Source organism: Leptinotarsa decemlineata, unplaced genomic scaffold, assembly GCF_025532065.1.
Source record: "Leptinotarsa decemlineata unplaced genomic scaffold, Ldec_3_MD MMD2_tig00004307_RagTag_RagTag, whole genome shotgun sequence".
NCBI lineage: Eukaryota > Metazoa > Arthropoda > Insecta > Coleoptera > Chrysomelidae > Leptinotarsa > Leptinotarsa decemlineata.
The window spans coordinates 11,234,760-11,254,902 of NW_027412606.1; the positions used below are offsets into that span (position 1 = coordinate 11,234,760).

Sequence of the window (20,143 nt, forward strand, 5' to 3'; positions counted from 1 at the left end):
TCGGAACAACAACTGATTTTGGACGACCTTCACCAAATTCGTTTTGGAGTGAACTACGACCATGATTTAATTCACCATACCATCGACAAACACTGGTCCTTGATGGAGCTTCATCGCCAAAAACTGAATTAAGTTCATCCAAGCACCATGTTAATAGAAAGTGTGGAGTCTGATTGATATATGCGAAATGCGAATGCTTTGTCATGAGAAATAAATTACATCTTAATTGAAAATATTTTTATTCACTTGACGAAACATTACGATTCGCTTAATCTGTCTCGAAGTTCTCGTACCGATCCAGACAGAATTTACGCTCGGTCGAGACCAATTCATAGCCAGAATTTATCCTATCAATTTCTGCCCGTTGAACTGGCAAAGAGCCGTGGCGTATTCCCCTCGCGTCATCGTGCCACCTCCGCCTCATTACTGTAGCGGAGCCGGATGGGGCGCCATCTTGTTCCGCCCGTACTGATTTTACATATCGTTGTGTTCGTTCAATCAAGTATAAGCAATCTTCAAAAAATCATAATTGGACGTGAAAAAAATCCCTGTCGAAGAAGCAAGTTTTAAGGGTGGTTCGGAAGCTCGCGAGCATTAGACCAATGCAGAAGCCTGTTAATAATAATAATAATAATAAATCGACTTTATTCATCATAATATACAATAGAATACTCAGCATTGACAGTAAGATACTATTTCAATAAATGACGAATTGGCGGGATTCAGCCTGAGCTGTTTTTCAACCCTACCATAAGACAGGGAGTGTCTACAAGTATAATTGTAATCGTAATACATAAATTCATTAAGGAAATCGAGCAGATGTGTGTGGTTATCAAGATTGTCAGTCCGAATTTCCTTTAAATTTGATTTTTGATCTTTTCTTGAAATTCTGTAGACTGAACGATTTATATTCATTCAGCAATTGGTTATAGAGCCTGGCATTGTAAGAAAAACTGAGTATAAGTACTTTGAGATTACTAAGATATTTTTATGTCGCGTTCGAGAGTTGGATACACTTGAAAACAACTTAAATCTCTCACAAAGATAAGCTGGTTTCCGTGTCAGGAGGGTTTTGTGGATAACTATGAGGAGGTGTAGTTTTCTCATATTCTGCATTGAAAGGCAACCTGATTTTTACATTTTGTGGCTAATATGGCAAATTTGCGACATCCGTATGGGTACCTTATGCAAGCATTTTGAATTCTTTGCAGACGGACGGAATCGCATAGGCGTAAGGAAGGTCCATAAACACTGTCAAAAAAATGAGACTTTCGCATAATGTCAGCTTCATTTCTCTGGAAAGAAGGCACGATTAGAGTACAATAGTCTGAGAGTATTATTATATGATACCTTACATAAGTTGCTGACATGTCCCAAAAATCTCATCTCATAGTCTAGATACAAACTAACATTCCGGCACTCATTGACCAGAGGGAGATAGTCATTTTCAATTTTGATTCCTATCTGTCCAGTGCAGTGGCTGAATTTCTGCATGACGTACGACCCAAAATCATGAAAGATGAGTGTTGTCCATTGAGCTTCAGATTGTATGCCGTAGATATGTCCAACAATGACTGAAGATCTTGATTTATTAATATTTCGGAGTTAGTTATGGAAGTAAAGTTGAAAGTGTAATATATTTGTGTGTCGTCGGCGTAATGGTGTGTTTGACTATTCTGTATGTATTCATGGAAATCCGATATATAAATAGTGAATAGCAAGGGACCTAAGATTGAACCCTGTGGTACTCCATATGCAACACTCAATGTTTCAGATCTATCGTTGTCTATCACTACCCTTTGTGTGCGATTAGTTAGGAAATCTCGTATGAATTCAACAGAATCAGATGAAAAACCAAGAAATTGAAGTTTTGTACAAAGAATGTGATGATCTAAGTTATCAAAAGCTTTATTATAGTCAAGAAGGACAAGACAGGTAAGGTTTCCTTCATGTTAGAAAGCAAAAAAAAAATTCGCTAACAGCGTAAAAATTATGAAGAATGAAAAATATTGTGCTTAGAAAAAATGAACGAGGGATGAAATGCTATAAATTTTACAACAACATTTGTTTCAATCAATTACTAAACATAAACATAACTAAACATTTTTCTAGAAAAATCGGAAAAACCGGTCCTGAAGGTGCTGTAATTTTTTTAATCAAAATATTCAGTCCAACATTTTATTAAACGGTTTTATTTAGCTTGCCCTGTTTGTTTGTATATTTATTTGGGTCAAATTTAGTAATTGAAGTTTGATCCCCTTCCTGTTGACAGATTGATTTGTCATTGTAAATCCAAGATGACCGCAGCTACAAAATGGCGGATTACTACCCCAATATGAGTATCAAATGACAGGGTTTGACTAGTAGAACAGTAGTATACTTTGAACAAGATGTGAATTCAAGTTGGCCGCAGCTGCAAAATGGCGGATTACATATTTTTTCACAACAACCTCAATATGAATATAATAATGGGACTTGGCTAGTAGATTAGTAGTACATATGGAAAAAGATGCAAATTCAAGATGCAACTACAAAATGGTGGAATACACACAATTACCTCAATATGGGTATCAAATGACAGAGCTTGACTAGTACACTATGAAAAAGATGCGAATCCAGTATAATATGTACAAAGAATTCTGTCAACTCGAAATCAAGATTTTGTATCGTGTCGAGGGCCGCGTAGTGTTAGGGTGGCTAAAAATGATACGTCGTTAGCGATACACCACCCAAATTGAAGTAAAAAGTTGAAACGTGCCGAGAACTGTGTGGAATTAGAGCGGCTAGTAACAAAATTAGAGACTAAAAACTCGAAAATAAGATAAGTAATAAAAAATTTTATGTTAAACGATTTTATTGAAGAATATACTCAAAACTAAAAAATAATTCGGAAGGTCCTAGATAGCAGTCATCACACCACTCTCTGTTAAATCATGGTATATACTGATCGATAGAGAATTTTGTACTCTATACAAATTTTAATTTTTTGCCTTTCTTCAGTTTATTACTTACTATATGATATCGTTAAACAACTTTCTGCCAATTTTTCTTTACGAATTCAAATTGAACCAAAGAGCTGACGAAAGAGCCCGAAAAATTAACCAAGCATTTGGCAATGATGTTGTTAATGAACATACTGTTCGATATTAGTTTGCAAAATCTCTTCCCAGAGATTTCAGCCTCAATGATGAGCCCTAAAGTAGTCGACCTACAGTAATCCAGGACAAGGATTTGAGGATCCTGGTGGAGACTGACCCATCACAAACAGTACGTGGCATGGCGGAAGAATGGGGCGTCAGCTGCGTGGATGAAATGTGGATCCTCTACGACAACAGGAGACATTTGTGACTGTCGTTCAACACCGATGAGCGAATACCCACAAAAAAAGACCATAGTCACTGTATGGTGGTCAGCGGCTGTTGTGACTCACTATAAGTTTCTGCAACTGGGCCAAACCATCACAACAGAGTACTTTTGTGAGGAAATCGATGAAATGTACCGAGAACTGTGTCAGCATCAGCCACCACAACAAAAGAGGTCCCTTTTTGCTCCAAGACAACGCCCGTCCGTTCGTTGCATAAATCTCCGTCCAAAAATTGAACAAATTAAGCGTCGATATTCTGTCTCACCCACCATATATCTCTGACCTCCCGCCAACCGACAACCATCTTTTCAGGCACTTCGATAACTTTCTCACCGGTAGAACCTTTACCAATCAGGACCTTGGTCGACTCCATCAAATCCCGAGCTCACAATTTTTATGCTGACGGAATTAATCGACTTTCAAAACAACCTAATACCTCATATTTAAACTGAAAGTGTTGAACACAGTTTTTTTCCAAAATCAGTAGTTGTCCTTTTTTGTTAAACCATCTATTATCAAATGATGTAAACGAAAAATAGCATTACTGTTGTAAAATTTGTCATAAAATTTCTGTCACCATCTGAAATAAATTTCAATGAAACAAGACCATTGCAAGTTTTGAAAAACAATAGTTGTAACTGAAGTTGTATTTTTTTGTAATGCACTACTGTTATTTCTATGTTTTTTTTTTTAAATAATAGCTCCAGTTTTGTGAAGAACCATTTTCCACCTCTAAAACTCACCCTATTGCATCATCCGTATCCTCAACTCTAATTTATTTTTTCCATAATATGAACACACTATTTTCTTTCTTTTCTAACTATTTCATACCTTACAATTTCTTTGTCTTCAAAAATCATTTGCGTTGGACTATACCTAAAGCATTTTTCGAAGTGACTTTCCGAAAGGTGTAATACTGGGTGTTTTCCTGATGAATGAAAATATTTTGTGTTAACGCCGTCACATGTATTATGATGAGATTATAGAGATTAAGAAGTGTTCCAAACCATACATGTGGGTTTAAAGTAGCTAGTCGAGGAGTGCCAATAGTGTGTGAGTGGGGTTGTCAGTGTTTGATAATATTTTGTGAGTTGTCAGCTAATATCTGTTGGGTGGTTTCTACGTATGTAACATAACTTATTGTACCGGATGCATGTGAACTGAATAGCAGCTAACAGATTCTTTAGAATCGATTCCACCAAATACATTATTAGTTTTTCTATGAAAGTTCCCCATTTTGTACATATTCCTGAAGGAGTGGAAGGTAGTTTTATTGAAAAATAGTTTCCAAAAATACTCCCTTTTCTGATCCAGTTCCATTTTTTCAGATTTTAGTATGTAGATATAAAACATGAATAATTATTTTGTTTAAAATTTTAGAGTTATTTGGTATTTTCAATTATATCAGTTGATCTGAAAAGTAGGCTTACATAGAATTTTTTTTATAAAATTTTATTTTATTATTCAATATAGCTGCCTTCGAGAGTGATACGAGTATAGCGTTCATACAATTTTTTGATACCATTTTTATAATACGTACCTTTAGCATCAAAATTGGGCTTCAGTTTCGATGATTACCTACTCATCGGCGCCAATTTCCAGCGAGCATTCTCTTGAGGTCTGAGAACAGAAAAAAGTCGCTGGGGACCAGATCTGGACAATACGGTGAATGAGGAAGCAATTCGAAGCCCAATTCATGCAATTTTGCCATCGTTTTCATTAATTTTTGACACGGTCCATTGTCTTGATGAAACAACCCCCTCCTTCCGTTCAAATGGGTCTGTTTTCCGTAATTTCTTCTTTTGAAAGCTACAATAACGCTGATGGTTTTTCCCTTTTCAAGATAGTCGATAGTAAATATTATACCATGCGCATCCCAAAATATCGATATCATAACTTTGTCAGCTGACTGTTGCGTCTTTGCACACTTTGGAGTCGGTTCAACACGTGCAGTCCACTCAGATGACGATTGTTTGTCAGAATCATCAATTCGTTGTTGTTTTTGGTCCATTGTGAGCTCGCGCGGCACCCATTTCGAACAGAGCTGTCGCACACCCAAATATTCACACGCGATATGTCCAACACGTTCCTTTGATATCTTTAGAACCTCAGCTATCTCGATCAACTCCACTTTGCGGTCATCCAAAAGTATTTTGTGAACTTTTTGATGTTTTTGTCGATAACAGCCTCTTTGGAGCGTCCATAGCGTTCATCTTTCTCGATGGTTATTTCACCTCGTTTGAAATTAGCAAACCACTTCTCAAAGATTGATTTTCCTGGTGCAAAGTTCGAAAATCTCTCCTCGATACTGTGTTCAGACGCATCTAGTATAATATATGTACCACTCTGTTTTATAACAGTGCATATTTGGTTTATTTATTTAAAATTGAACAGGAATTTTCAAAATTCCTAAAAAATGAGTATGACATAACATTACATGACATAACATACAGATATTCGAAATATAATCACAACTTGTCTATTTTGTTTTTTCTTGAAAACCTAGTAAAGATTGTTTTACAATTCTGTTAATTCGTTAACATAAAGTGCCCTGGTTCTTACTTTTACTTTGGGCTACCTCGCAAGACATAAATCTACGAATGCATTTTCAAATCCAGTGATTTGATGAACCGGGAGAGTCCTGTGGCTGCCCATACAGCGAATATTCTGATCTTTTTCTCAATTCCAAACTGGGAAGTACTATATATGTGATGGTGGGTAACATTGAACTGGCCTTATTAAGAAAATGTACAATTTTTGTTTTTTTTTCATTAATTTTTCAACACAGTTTTTTTTTCATTTCCACCCCCTATGAGAAGTAAACTTCTCAAATTAGTATAAAGTTTCGACCACGACCTCATTAACCTTATCAAGACGGCATCCTCCGAGCGAGCCATTTTTTGGGTTCTGAAACTGAAAGAAATCTCTTCTAGGTCTGCAGAACACGGCGAGTGATCTATCAATTCATAACTCAATTTGGGTAATTTTGCCTGCTTTTATGCTGTTGCATGACTTGCATCATGCTGGCTTATGATAGTTTCGATTAGAATAGCATCGCGTTTTATCATCGCCAAAAGATTACCTTACTTCTTGCTTCAGACCATTGTTGAAACTAAAGTGATTGTTTTTACTTGAAATTTCGACAGATATCATGTCCCGAACGGCAGATGTCAAAACCGAGAGCAGTTCGTTCTCACTACTTCTCAAGTGGCATTATTATATCGAAAGTTAAATTAGTGTCAAAACACTATGGTTTAAGCATTCCAATTTTGTGTATCTAAACTAACATTACATAAACAGCAGGTTGTTTTTTTGTTCGTTTGTTGTGAATAATCTGAAAAACCTCACTTTAAATGACCAACGTAATGTGATGTGATTGTAACAAAAACCGTTCGTTATGATTTATTTAAAAAACATTGTTATAATGGATAATAACTTGAGAACTTGTGTGTTTTTTCACAAATATTAATGAACCAGTGGAATATGAATTGGTGTAATTCTGCATATCAATATGGTTTTCAATAATATATCAAGTGAATTTCTTCAAAAGAAACAATACTGTGACAGATAATGCGATTTTACAGAACTACTTATGTAATATTCACCTTTAGTTATCAATAGACTCTCACATAATATGAAAATTCGCATTGCAAATTTTTCTCTGTATTTTTACAAACAATTTTTCACACTTTCTATTGTAATTCTATGAGAGCTAAGTTTGAAAAAGCTCTCCTTTGGATTCAAATATCAATACACTCGTTAATATTCAACAAGAAGTCTGAACTATTTTGATTGTGATTCGCACTATTTTAAAACGACGTTCAGATAAAGTGATGAAACGACGTGATTATCGATTATATTTGTAGCTACCATTATACTACCTACGAGGAAATTAATGCATCCAGACGGTAGTAAAGACAATGGAGTTGCAGTTGTAACACGTGGGTTCAAAAAACAAGTATTTATTAGAAACTGTCTGTCTAATCTGGCAATTCAAAACGATTTATCGAATCTATGTCGTTAGAGTAATTAATGATTTGTGAACCAGTATATATTCAATGAAAGGTTATTGCATTGTTAAATGGAACTTCTTTTCCACCCGATTATTAATGGGAGAAACAATCGTTTCTATCTAAATCTAGACAGAGCTGATGTGTTCAAAATTAGACAAAACGTATCTTGGAAAAGTTTCGAAATTCAAACTTCGTTGAAACAATAGTTTAGATTCAGATGGTTTCTTATTTTCACCAATAAGAGAAATGATCCTACGCAACTATTTTGGAGTGCCTAAAGGATCAGCTCTTGGACAAGGTTCAACTAAATTTCAATGAACTGACACCGTACACATACAGATAGCTTGAGAAAAGTTGTATATCGATGCATGGAAAAAATAAAACAATGGTAAGTACAACACAAATGGAAACAGGATTTCAGAAAAAATTGCGGTCATGTAATTTTCCAAAATGTGAACATATCAAACATGGAATATCTAATGACCGAGCTAAAATTAGCAAACTAATGAAGTCTCCGTTTTATAATGCAGAATTTTTATTGTTTGTTTTTTTATATGATTTAACTTTTCCTGAATTTGAAAAAAAAACTGAAATTATTAGAAAATATACAAGTAAGTTTAAAAGGAAAAACAAAATGAAAATTGATTAAATTGAAAGGGTTATATTTTTAGGAGTTACTAATTTTTTGGGAAAGAAAGTTTTTGGCTTTCTACTACTCCATCTTGATACAAAAAAATGTGGGAATCTGCCAAAGAAAGGAAGGAAGCAATCAATTTTAAAAGAAGTATCTCTATACTTAGATGTGTAGATCATGCAAAGAAGTAACTTTCAGACACAAACTGGAAGAAAAAGTCCTACTGAAACAGCTACTTTCATGTAAACATTGAATTACTCGAAATAAAAATTCTTTCCAAACAAATACTTTTATATGAACACTGAATTATGCAAAAAACACTTTTTTCTACTCAGTTTGTATTCCAAACATTCGTTATGGAATTAAATCAGATATCATTCACAGGATTTCTACACTAAATGAAGGGTAAAAATTTCATTTCCAGTTTGTGTCTGAAAGTCACTTCTTTGAATGATCTACACATCTATGTATAGAGTTACTTCTTTCAAAATTGATTGCTTCCTTCCTTTTTTTGGAAGATTCCCACATTTTTGTATCAAGGTGTAGTAGTAGAAAGCCAAAAACTTTCTTTCCCAGAAGATTCATTACTATTAACACAAAACGACATATTTGACAATGACTGACATTATTTATGACAACAAAATATAAAATGCCTAATTCAACCCAATTCATTGAGAATGTCTACGAAGTTCATTACATATAGAGTATATGACGTAAGTACCATGGAGTTGAAACTTGTTGAAGTAAGTTGTTAGTAAAGCAGTGTTGATATTTGTATAAAATATTAAATTCAATTCAATTGAAATATACTTTATTGTCTGAAGAATAAATTCTTATTGACAAAGCCTTGTGGGAAATATAAATAACATATAAATGAAATCACAAATGTATCACAAAAGGAAAATCACAAAATTAAGTGATAACATGAACTGAAAAGAGACATGTAAATAACAATAACCTAATACAAACGTTCAGGATATAAGAACATGGTCAATAAAATCAAATAAATTAATTTAAACTAAATTAAATCAAATCAATAAAATACCGTAGATATTATAGTTGTCTACTCAATTAAAATTATCATTGTAGAATTCTGCTAAGCTATAATAAGGTCTCACAGAAAGCAAGTCTTTCAACTCTTTCTTAAGATCTAAGGTCATTAATGGTTCTTATAGCTTATGGAAGGTGATTGAACATTTTGAGACCGTTGTAAATAATGGAATTTTTAAGTAGGGTCGAAGAAGGCAGCGGTAATTTGAAGCTGAATATTTGCCTGGTTTGATACATTGGCTCGTCCAAGTTGTTGAACAAGACCCTATTTTTGAAGAGAAGGCAGTTTGTCTCACATATAATTAAGGAGACCACAGTTAGGATTCTGTTAGAGGCAAAAAGAGGCCGACCAGAGTCCCTTGGGTTGGCTTTGCATATGCATCGTATTGCACGTTTTTGTATTATTAATACTAATTGAAGGCATGTGGTAGAACACACGCCAAAAGCAAGTACCATAACGAAGATGGGATTCAAAAAGTGAATGATAAACTATTCTAGCTTCTGCAGATCCGAGCTCAAATGCAGTTACTCGTATTGCATAACATCCAGAGGAGAGCTTGGATTTGAAAGTATCTACATGTTTGTTGAATTTTAAATTATTGAACAATGAGCAAGCCAAGGAATTTAAAAATTGGTACGTTGTCAATTTGAACATTATTTAGATGTACGGCTGGAATCTGGCAACGATAAGACACTACTTTTGTTTTTGATAAATTCAAGCTCAAGAAATTTGAACCAAACCAGTCTTTCACTTTCGTGATGTCATTCTCAATAACTTCATACAACGTATGGTTGTTAGGAGCATGCCATAAAATTGTGATATCATCAGCAAATTAAGTAAATTTTCCTTGGATGTTAATAGACGATAGGTCATTAATGTAAATTAAGAATAAAAGTGGGCCCAGTACCAAACCTTGTGGGACGCCGCAAGTAATTTTACCTTCATTTGAGTATGAAGTGGTTTTGACCATCTGGGTGCGATCTGCTAAGTATGACTCAAACCACTAAGACTTATTCCAGGTATACCGTATCTACATAAAATTTCACAAGTAAGTGTTGTTCAATACATTTATCATGGATCATGGATTTTAATTGAGCAATTATATAAAAATTCTGTAATAATATAATGAGTAAAGGAGTTTGTTATAATCACTATGATATTTCAAGTTGATCACAGCAATCTTCTGTATAGTTGTGTCTTTCTTTTTCTTGTATATGAACCAACATACTGTCATCCAGATAACTAGAAATATTGGTATGTTGTGTTAGTTCTGATTCGCAATGTCATTTACTGACTAAAATAAATATAACATGATTGACTGCTACATAATTTCAGCATGGTCCTGCTGCTAGATACACTCTTGCATGAACGTCGGATATAATAATAATAATAATAATAATAATAATAATAATAAATGGGCTTTATTCATCGACATACATTGTTTATAAAGAAGAAGTAAAAAAAATCAATGAAAGGGCGAAGTTCAGCCGAGGTTGTTTTACAACTTAACCTAGAGGATAGCATGTATTATATAGACATATAAAAATAATTAGTATACATTGTGAAACTAAGAAAAAAACAAAGGTTTTAAATTCCAAAGTAAATAATAAAAATCTATTTAGCTAAAATAAGGTAAAGTATATAGCAAAACACACACAAAAGTGAGACAAAGGGAAAATCATATGAGCAAGGCATAACATGAATATATCATCTATCCAGAAGACTTCAGATATGTTTTCAACTTTTTCTTGAAATTATATATGGAGTAGTGTCTAAATTCACTAGGCAGAGCATTATATTGTTTGATAGAGTTGTAAATAAAACTACGAGAAAAGCAAGCTGTCGAATGTTTTGGAATAATAAAAGTGTGACGGTTTCGTGTCTTCGAATTATTCTGTGATTTGAAAGTTTTATATCTTTCATAAATATAATTTGGCTTTTTATAAATGAGGAATTTATGTGTATTGACGAGTATGTGGATCTGCCAGGTTTTAGCAATCGGTAACCAACCTGACTTCTCTAACTTGGGGGATATATGGTCGAATTTTCTCACACCATAAGAAAGACGAATGCAATTGTTTTGTATTTTTTGTAAGCGATTTACATCAGTTTGTATTAAAGCAGGTCCGTAGATTATATCGCAATATGCTAATCTAGCTAGACAATATGATCTAGACTATTCTAGACAATATAATTCAATATCCAGCGTGGTTTCAGCTGGGGAAGTAGTTGTTTTCCGGCAGACATTTACCTGAACCTACTGTGTAGGTAGGTAGGAGAGATGCATATTTATTTTCTTGTATGTAATTATTTTCTTGTAAATATTTATCTCTTTTCTGAGGTAGGTATTTAACGTCTCCAATCTCAAATCTGAAAATATATTTCATTGATGGTCCATATATAGTTCATCTGATACATCAGCACTTCCCCTGATTTTTATCCGGGTTCAATTCAGTTTTCAATTTGTCCCTCGTAATCTCCAGATGAGATGGTTCGATAATTCCGCATTAATATCATGGTCCCGAGTTCAATTCTAGTTCGTAATGAGATGACATTTGCAAGTTGCACACAAGCATTGTAAGTCATTGTCATCAGCGATACACCGCTGCGACATGTTTATCTTATCTGACGGCGATCTGGCAATCACCCCTTCTGTGCCCAGTGTTCCCACAATTGCGACAATGGCCCTACTCTATGTTTAAAAAGCGTAATTATGGATAATCTCCTGGCACAAAGAGTACGACATATGGGATGTCGCACAGGGAGTTGCAAAAGCCGTGCGCTGCTTCAAGCCCCGCTCTATCTAATGTTTGTATTTTATCCTACGACCTATTTATTTGGATTACAAACGACGATGACATGATACACATGTAACGTTTACGCTGCCTCATAAATCAATTCTACTGTCACAATCGTGATGTACTGTTTGGCTAGCATATCTCAAACCGGCCAGCATGCCTCATAACCTTTCTTCAGTGGTTCATCACCTGTTAAATAATTTATTTCACCTTAAAGTGTGTATTCTGCATTCTGAATAAATTTCGTGAACAATTTCTGGTTCAAACATATCAAGAGAGACCAAGCAAGGAGAAACTATTTTGGAAAATATAAAACTACTTCTCACGCGCCTTTCAAACTAGTGGGGGGTCTGAACTGTAAATCTAAGTTGATTCTAACGTAATATTAAATTTACCTTCGACTACCTGAAACACATAGGTACTAGAAATGACATACCCTTTTGAACAAACTGTCTTCTGTTTTAGACATCAAAATATTCAACATAATTTAAATTTGCACGTACCAAAAATCAGTTCATTGATTCAATTCATGTTCAATTCTGCCAAAAACCAAATAACTTCTCACAAAAATGGAATGAAATATTTATTAGTATAAATGGTCATGTATCCCGGAAATAAAAATCTGACTATGATCAACCAACTTGTCAGTCTGCATCGAGTTGAATTTTCAATGATTTCCAAACAAGTACTCTTCCCAATCACCAGGACTTCAATACTTTTCTCGAAGAAGAAAACTAAAGATGCCAACTCGGTTGAAGATGACTTGATTTTCTGGTTATTGGGAAAAGAACTTTTTTTGGCTTTATTCTACGCCAGTTTTACTTTCTATTGCATCAAATACCTTTAACATTTCAAAAAGGAACGTAGCAAGCAGCACACTTTTCATTGATGTTTTTTGTTATAGGTAAGCCACAATCCAAATAGTAAAAAACTTACATAGCTGAAATGCTATTTAAGTGGATAAAAATGGCCTCGAAAATTCCTTTCAGACATTCTGAAATCAGGTAAGTTAAAATTGAATCATATTCCATTTGGTACTAAATTTGAAAATAATTTACTCTAATCTTTACAATTTCGGACCACAAACTCCAACAGTTACTAAGGCTTCTCGAACAGGTTTCAAATTAAAAATTATATATGCGAGATTTCTATACGACTTGATTGTTTTAGCAGTTTGAATGAGGTTTCCACGGTGATTCATTCATTTTCTCAATGTTTTGCCAAGACGAGTTCAGAAACTCAAAATAGATGACTGACAACAATCCGGAAAAACGACAGAAATTATTAGAATCGTTTTTAAAACACAACTATTTTATACTCTAACATATTACCTACTTGTTTGCTTACTTTCTAATGAATGAATCTACCTGAAAAGGTAACGTATAAATTCATTAACTACACCGGGAAAAATGATTGAAATTCACCCCGGAATTTTCATTTCGAACGAAGAAAATTACTTCAGTTTTATTGAAAATATACTTTCTCTATTGAATAATTCACATCCCCGAGCGTAATTTCAGTAGGCAATGTACTTTTCATTGAGAATTAAATATTCATCTAATATATGTGTGAAATCATAACGTATTATTTCATGTGAAGAGAAGAATTAACTGGACGATGGGTATTTCCCCTTAGTGAAATGTAAATTTTCGCCATCTCTTTATCGAATGTAAAATTACGCTTGTATTTGTGAGAGATTATTGTATTGTTCATTCTTGTCTATAGAAGCGCATCAGTTTGTCTGACGTGTGCATTACAATATTTTTGTTGTTGGTGAAAATAAGTAAAGAAGGTGAGTACATTTCTTGTAAAATTTCAATAACTAGTCCAATAAACAGATGAATTCATTGAGTTTTCTCGTTATGCATTATAGAGTGTTTTTTTATTACAAGTATATCCTAACCTCACATCGCGAATTATTTCATACTGTATGGAATAGTACAACATATTTTAACTGATTTTCAAATAATTACAGAACATATATTTGAAAATGTTTGTGATAATTACTGAATGGTATTGAGAAAAAGAGATATACTCGATAGCAGTGGCGTGAATCATCAGTGACGCCGTATGCACTTATCCATTTTAAAAATGAATTTCGATGAGGAATAAAGTTTCGTATTGGTGGTTGCAAATATCGGACAATGTTAAATCGTAATTTCATTCACCTAAAAATATCTGAACGTTTTATTCGTATCTCTCATAATTTTGGATAAATTTGAGGAATTGTGATTGTTATTATTGAACTTGAAAACATGTTTGCGATGGAAGGCAAGTTGAAATTGAAGGAATCGAGAAACACTTTAGGACCTTTTTGTTTCTGTTGAAGAGGTGAACAAAACACTTCATCACCACTTCATACCATATCATTATAGTTATATTTGCTATATTTCAGAAAATGTTGGAAAACATTTGGAAAAATCAAATTTTTTATTTTAACGGTTGAATATGTATCAAACATTTTTGAGAAATATTAATATTGAATTCAAACTAGTAGTAGTTTTTCTCTAGGAATGTGTGTTCGTCAACTTACTGTGTTTTTAGATTTCTAAACCTATTCATTTGATGATATTTCATTTCTCTTTTAGGATAATACCACCATGAGCAAGAAAGAAAATGTGGTAATTTGAAGAATGGTTTTTTTATTTTGTAATGTTATTTGACTTTTTTGAAAATGAAAAAAAAATGTTTTGTAGAATTTCATTTCAAGAATGTATATGAACTTATTTTGTATATACATATTTTTTTTAATATATCAATGTGTAATATATCTTGTGCATTCAATTATCTAAATTATGAGGAAAAATGGCCACTTAAGAGTCAAGAGTCAACATCCGATTGAGGTATATATAGGTATATATAGTGTATTCAAAACTACTCTGAATACGGACCTTCTTACAACGGAATATCCTAAGGTAATATAACCCGTAAATAAAAAATTACAATGTAAAATTTTATCAGACTATAGAATTCCACTGTGAAATTATATAAAAGAGTAAAATTCTACTGTAAAATTCTGTGAAGAGTGTAATATCTCGATATAAATTTATATCGCAAATTTACCCTATAAAGTTTTATTTCAACACAAAAGTACACTCAAAATGAAAAATTACACTGAAAAATTCCACACTTGTCTTCGGGGTAGAATTACGAAATAATATTCCGCATGGAATGTGAGATCACACACGAAAGTAATTTCTCGCTAATATGGGCGGTAATTAAATTGCCACCGGTACCGGTGGAAAAATTTTTACCAGTGTATATAAATAAACTGAATTTTTAGAAATACCGTAATAATACTTAACTTTCCTTACCTGAAAATAAACAGAGTTGATAATGGTGAATTATTCAGTTCAGTTTGATCGTTCATAACATTGGTAGTTTTTGAATTTGTTCATTTCCAATGAGAGGCATATGTGGAGTTTATTTTTCAAACCTGGAAATTATTTCTGTGTTCCTTTATGCGGGCTTTGAACGTTTTTCCAGTTTGACCTATATGAAATATCAGACATGACCCACAGGATAATTCACACTCCCAATTTTTCTGAAACTGGATTATCAAAAAAGTTATTTGTATTTATATGTATAAACAAATGTATTTAAATATCCAAGGATCATTCACTCAACATCAATCCTACGTACCAAATCAACAGCCATAATTTTTGGAAGTAAAACAGATCGTTAGAGGGCCGTAGACAATATACCTCTTTACAAGTTGATGATCAAATTGTGATACGATAGTAATACGATAAAATGTTTGGGTTTGGTAATTGATCACAATTTCAAATGTATAAAACATGTAAGTAATTTTATAGGACGCTCATATGCAATACTGAAAGACTATATTCAAATAGGCATTATCTTAATAAAAAAATTTAAATCACATTATGTGAATCACTTATATTATCGATATTCAACTATTGTGATATTGTTTATGGTCCATGTCTTGATTATCTAGCCCGTTCTAGAATACATAGAGTCCAAAATGCGTGTACCCAGTGTCTCGGTAATATCAATATGTATCAAGTATATTTCCTTTTCAAACTATTTGTTTATAAAATTCCAGAAGATTTGGCGAAAAAGCTCACTCCACGTCATCACGTTCATAACAGATACCTGAAAAGTCATTCACATATCATATCACCACTTTCAATATATATAAATATACAAAAATATTTTAAAAAATAAAGACTTTCAAACATTTCTAATGAAAGTGAGCTTCAATGAGATTGCCATTCAAAGAAGCGAAGTAGAACGAAAGAAGAATCTATAATCCTTTGCTGTTTTGAATGGTGATGTTAAACTTTAGTTTCAAGAAAACTTATCGGCTTTTTAAAATTATGGGGTTAATTTAGAATAACTCACGTAATGGTTATTTGAAATATGCTGAAGTAATTTATAATATTACACATACTTTGATTCAGTCTCTTTGTTTTTGTTAGATCATCCCTTACATTCAGTTAACATATATCCAGCATATACACATATACGTTTTAAAACATCACTTTTATAAACAACTTCCAGAGTGGTTAATAATGTAATGATGAAATCATTCACTTTTGGTAACTGGAGCTTATTCTAAATTTGAATTTGGGTTACGAGATTCTCAGATCTACTCCAAGCTATTTAACCAAAAACCGTCCCCCTTTTCATCATTCCTTCTTTTCATTATAATTTTCGACTGATGGAAGCCATGTTACGTTTAATCATGTATTTTACCTGACATCACGATTACATCAAGAAAATGACATGTATTGATCATTTCTCTACATCCGCATTTTTTCCTATACAGGCACTTTTCCCCAGTTACCCTTCCACCCTACGCCGTTCCCTCTTGAGCTTCAGCGCTTTATTACAGCGGCCATTTGCATTTAACGAGAGAATTCGGAGAACCAGCGAGTGAAAAGAAGCCCGTATCTGTTTAAAATGCAAATTATCGCGCTTGATGATGTAGAGAGAGGAGAAGACCTGCTAACTGCGAAATTAGGATTTCTCACAACCAGGTACTCTTGGACGATATTCAAATGCATATAATACTGCAAATTTAAAGTCGTTCAAATAGAAAAACCTCATGAATATGAGTTCCGGAATGACACCAGTGTTGAGAAGTAACTTAGATATTTATCTGTTAGTAGAAATCGTATGTCACATACAGAAACTATTTGCGTTTGAAGTGACACTTTCTAAAAATGGCATGTTAAATTCCTTCCCATTTATATTTAGAGTTTATATATATATATATATATATATATATATATATATATATATATATAATATATATATATATATATATTATATATATATATATATATATATATATATATATATATATATATATATATATATATATATCTATATATATATATATATATATATATATATATATATATATATATATATATATATATATATATCTATCGACAAAGGTTAATGCAGTCAAGCTGCTGGAAAATAATTCCATGAAAATCAAAAGATAAATAGATAAGTAGGTACTTTCTGATCATTCCCATATTGATTTTAATTTAAGAGCCACCGGTAGACATCTGTTTCAGCCTATTGGGCATCGTCAGTACCGGGCAGGAGGTCCTCGATTGAAGACACAATGTGAAAAACCAGAAAGAAAAGTACTTGATAAAAATAGCTGCGTAAACGCAAGTGGAACCACCTTTTGATGTTACACCCAAGTCAACTTGCCAAGTTTTTATGTTAGTGTTGGTGGTTTGACCAATCAACCGACAACTGCGGTAGCAGAAATTTGGGAAGCAAACCTGAAATGCCATCGGAAAACGAATCTATATGTTTCTAGAAATGATATGAAATCGACAAAGGTTAATGCAGTCGAGCTGCTGGAAAATATTCCATGAAAATCAAAAGATAAATAGATAAGTACTTTCTGATCATTCCCATATTGATTTCAATACAAGAGCCACCGGTAGACAACTGTTTCAGCCTATTGGGCATCGTCAGTACCGGGCAGGCGGTCCTCGATTGAAGACAAAATGTGAAAAACCAGAAAAGTACTTGATAAAAATAGCTGCGTAAACGCATGTGGAACCATCTATTGGTTTGACACCCAAGTTAACTTGCCAAGTTTTTTATGTCAGTGTTGGTGGTGTGACCAATCAACCGACAACTGCGGTAGCAGAAATTTGGGAAGCAAACCTGAAATGCCATCGGAAAACGAATCCATATGTTTCTAGAAATGATATGAAATCGATAAAGGTTAATGCAGTCAAGCTGCTGGAAAATAATTTCATGAAAATCAAAAGATAAATAGATAAGTACTTTCTGATCATTCCCATATTGATTTCAATTCAAGAGCCACCGGTAGACATCTGTTTCAGCCTATTGGGCATCGTCAGTACCGGGCAGGCGGTCCTCGATTGAAGACACAATGTGAAAAACCAGAAAAGTACTTGATAAAAATAGCTGCGTAAACGCAAGTAAACATAAGTGGAACCACCTATTGGTGTGACACCCAAGTCAACTTCCCAAGTTTTTATGTCAGTGTTGATGGTTTGACCAATATGGGAATGATCAGAAAGTACTTATCTATTTATCTTTTGATTTTCATGGAATTATTGATAGAGATGTTGATCTGGGAATTTGGTTATCAATAATAAGTCAGATTTCCATTAATTTCGAACTCTACCAATTTGCAACAGGCTCTAAAGAAAACCTATGGAGGCACATGCATTGTCTGGGAAAGGGCTTATGACTGACAGCAGAGGAAAAAGTAGATCCGGATGAAAAATGCTAAAAACTAGATCCCATTTCATACCCAAATCAAATCCTGGTGTGAATTTGATTGGAAAATTATATTTCCTGGTGAATCATCTGAACATTTTTTCGAAGAACTGAAATAATATACCAAGAAATAGTGAATATGGTGCATTCAAAAATAGGTTTATGAAATATATTCGATAGTGAGGATTGATCAGAAAATGAATATCTTATTGCAATAACCCAATTTGATTTTGACAAACACTAAAATGTGTAGTGCTGCTGAATACACATATAAATATATCAGAGAAGTTACAGTAAAAATGGAATATCTTGAAGTACCTTACTGAAAACGTGAATCGCTACCTTCGGACAGGCATCGCTTTTAGAGCGCCCTAAAGATTTTCCTGTAGTGCTTGTGCTTTTTTTTCCTTGAGAATGAAATTGAGGTGTGATGATGAGTTCGCAAAATGAGTTACAGGGCTATTATATAAGTGACCCATCACACACAACAGAAGCCTCTCGAAATGAGCAATCAATCCATAACTTCGTTCCAATAAAGTAGCTCAATAGTGTGTTTTCATGTTTCTATTTTAATTAATTTTGGTGGCACTTTATAAGTAAAACTACTTTCCTCAACTGAAACTGCAGCGCTTCGAATTTTACAAAACTATCAAGAATATATGGTAAAAACTCAAAACCTATATCTATTGAAAACACTGTCCTAACACCAGAACAAAAATACGGTCCCTCGACGGGTTACATAATCAAGATATGGGCCATAAACAATATCACAATAGTTGAATATCGATAATATAAGTGATTTACATAATGTGGTTTTAATTTTTTTATTAGGGTAATGCCTATTTGAATATATTTTTTCAGTATTGCATATGAGTGTCCTATAAGATTATGTCCTCCTATGATCATTATGAATATGAATAACGCGCAGTATGTTCAGAAGAATAAGGAAACCTTCTACAATGGACCTGTACAAACTAATACAGAGAACAAGATTGAGGACATGTAATGTTTTTCGGAGAGTTTGCAAAATTGTCCTATAATACTGCTGAAATAATAATAATGATAATAATAATAACTTTATTCACAACGTATACAATTAAAACAAAATATGTGAACAAAGTGGTTAGGCGATAAGAGCAGAGCTCTTGTTTCGCAAGAATTTGTAAAGAATTTGTAAGTAGATAAACATTTGTATAAAAGTAAGTATGGCCTTCATGGAGTAGAAACTACAAAACATTTTATTAAATTTTGTGAATTTGGTGTTATAGTTAGGCAAATTATATTTCGGCTTGAGGTGAAATAGGCCGATCAAATACTAGACAAACAAAAAGTAAGAAAAGTAGATAAAACGTTAGACAAATATAAGATAAGATTATGCTACTTACAATATAGTATGATACAACTTTGGGATAAATTTGACTAAGACTAACTTATTTCACTCTAACAGATTTTTTAAATTGTCTATTATAGTCGTGGTTTCGTGATGATGCTGTATTTTTACTGAAATGATACTTCACGTTTGTACAATAGTAATAT

The 20,143-nt window shown here is 33.3% G+C and overlaps 1 protein-coding gene across 9 annotated transcripts in view; it reads left to right on the forward strand.

Annotated features, from left to right (window-relative positions):
- The window catches only part of pan (transcription factor pangolin), a 307,410-nt gene that overhangs the window by 198,664 nt on the left and 88,603 nt on the right, over positions 1-20,143 (forward strand). The window contains exon 1 of one of the 9 annotated variants that reach the window (XM_074178973.1): positions 12,845-12,864. The exons of the other annotated variants lie outside the window; for them this stretch is intronic. The gene's annotated coding sequence lies outside the window, so the exon portion shown is untranslated. Of the gene's footprint in view, positions 1-12,844; positions 12,865-20,143 lie in introns of those variants that run through there. 9 annotated transcript variants of the gene reach the window in all.